The sequence below is a fragment of the Trachymyrmex cornetzi genome, unplaced genomic scaffold (assembly GCF_001594075.2).
Source record: "Trachymyrmex cornetzi isolate Tcor2-1 unplaced genomic scaffold, Tcor1.1 scaffold673, whole genome shotgun sequence".
Taxonomy (NCBI): domain Eukaryota; kingdom Metazoa; phylum Arthropoda; class Insecta; order Hymenoptera; family Formicidae; genus Trachymyrmex; species Trachymyrmex cornetzi.
In genome coordinates, this window is record NW_017299996.1 from 47,689 (window position 1) to 50,221 (window position 2,533).

General features: G+C 32.0%; 1 long non-coding RNA gene across 1 annotated transcript; it reads right to left on the bottom strand.

Annotated features, from left to right (window-relative positions):
* Positions 1 to 636: 636 nt before the first annotated feature.
* LOC108767433 (uncharacterized) lies at positions 637 to 1,150 on the bottom strand. Its single transcript, XR_001940428.1, has 2 exons — positions 876 to 1,150; positions 637 to 752 (listed from the first exon to the last, which is right to left on the bottom strand). It is a non-coding gene; the product is annotated as an uncharacterized LOC108767433 (long non-coding RNA).
* Between the last annotated feature and the right edge of the window lie 1,383 nt (positions 1,151 to 2,533).

Sequence of the window (2,533 nt, forward strand, 5' to 3'; positions counted from 1 at the left end):
ACTAACATTGATAATCAACCTTATTATTTGAATTACAAGATACAAAAAGCTTTCAATCTTTCGATTTTAAATACAAAATACGTAATACTTTTATGTGATTCGCTAAAATAAAAAATACAAAATATGCTTGTATTGCAAATAGTGTGTTTTAAATAAAAGTATTTCAAATACATGCCCAACTCTGCCTTCCATACAATGAAAGAATTACCAAACTTAAATCTCAAAAGTTGGATTCAAATTTTATTCCATTCAGAATTGTACTACGTTTGAAATTGTATCATCTTATCCTAAAAGGAATTTAACTTTTAAAACGCTTTTTTTTAACGCTATTTTAATTTACCCCCTTCCTAGAAACTTCATTTATGTTCTCTTCCTTTATATTAGACTTACACTCCGGTCTTTATTTTCGCCAGAGTGTAAATTCTCTACGTCGAAGTATCATACGATGCATAATTGCGTTGAAGAATGTATTGTGTTCGGTGTAAAGGACGAATCGTCTGTAGCGTGAGGGAATGGTTCGCGTAATTCGTCTGCGGCGATTGAATAAAGGCCTTCGAGATTCGAGGCCTCCTAACCGACGGACTCACCTTCTGTTTCGTATCTTTCTTTCTTTCCTATCTTTTTTTTTTCTTTTCCTTTTTTAATTTATTCTAGAGACACATGTCTCGTGACTCGAAGCTGTCCGCAAATAGGCCGCGGATTGAAGTTAGCGGCGCGATCCAGGGGACCCGGCTGAATCGGGCCAAGTTTGCCTAAGGCGACATTCAAAAAGTTATCCTCAATAAATGAGAGAAGGAAACGATCATTAAAACCAACTGCCAAAGACTTTTTTTTAACCCTATCCCTCCGTAAACGTTTAATTTCATGCCATTTACATTTCATTCTTGATCCAGACATTTAAGTTTCGGAAACGTGCGCGCGCTTGAACGCGAGAGCAATCATGAGAGCAACGGGGGCGGGAGTTCCGCGCGCAACTTCATTCCAGATCTCGCGATGCGTGAATGCGTCCCATCATGTTGCTTATGAATATGTTATGAATATGAATACAGCAACGCAAACTTGAAATTGTTTTCGCGCGTTTGTACAGTCGTTTAATTATTCCGTATGCTATTCATTTCTGTGTAGTTATAAAACGAAAATTTAATAAAGAGAGCACATTCTTTATCGCTAAGGCGGACTGAGGCAGTTTTCTTTACCTTTATCTCGTATATGAGTACTTCTTATATGTCTTAAAGTGCTTCCCTATGACAATCGGAATTTCGGAAAAGTAATACGACGAATCAGAATCATTTATTTGTATAATGTGCTAAACTTAAATGATTCTGATTGGTCGTGTGACTTTTTCGAAATTCCGCCTGTCATGGGATAGCACCCTTATTCGTAATTACTGATGTGTTTTCTGTTTGATGATATAAGTCGGCACAAGTGTCGTTCTATCTTTTTATTTACTGAATGTTAAGAAAAATAGAATAATGCTTATGTCAGAGAGGTTTCTCTCTGGTATAAGAACAGTAATTTCACTCTGTGTCGGCACCTTTGATCTTTATGTCTCATGTTGAAAATTGTGCGTGAGCACCTATAAGAGCGAAGAATCTTAGGGAATAGGAAAACTAATTGGTGCGCCATGTTGAAAATTGTGCAGAACAGTTGTCACTATTTTTGGATGAGTGAAACTACTGTTCTTACCTATACTGTGATATGGTCATATTATTTTTAAAATTACATATAAAATAAGACAGAATAATAAATATATAATAAATTAGAAGGCACAATGTAAACAGCGGATAAAATTTAATTTATAACTGATTTGTCTCGGTCATATAATATTTATACACACACACACACATTTAAGTAAATTAAAAAAGAAGTGGTTTATAATCAAAAATTGGTGAAGAAAAAGAGCATAAAACCATAGCACTGAAAAATTGTGTTAAAATTAATTTCTTCTGATCAATTACTAAAATAGTACAATTTTTTTATATACCTGTTATTTCCGCATACATCTTTGTATATAACCGATATTTAGAGTAGGGTTTTAATTACTGAAGATGGGTAGATATTTTCTATTTTCACTCTAAATTAATGTCTCAATGTTTGTTTTAATTAAAAATTTTTTTTTCTAAAAGAATTATTTATTTTTTAGACAAAATAAATAAAACTGAAGAGGCGAGTCACGCTCTTCTTTACATATTTATCTAAATGTGTATTAAAATTTACATTTTTTTAATGAAAAAATACATTATTTTACAACAAAATAAAAAAATGCGTATTTTAACTCGATATTTTCTATATGTCCCTTACTGAAAATTACTCATATTCATGTGTTCAAATAATTCAACTTTTTGTAGTTCGGAGTTCTAGTATTTTTTTTTTTTCATTAACTTCATATCTAAACTACAAAACCCTGGAGTGATTTTTTTATATTCATTTATTATGAAAAGTTATAATTTTTCAAATCAAATGCCATTTTTTCCCAACTTACGAATCTTTCGGTAATTATAAATTATACTACATTTTATTATTTTCCAAAATG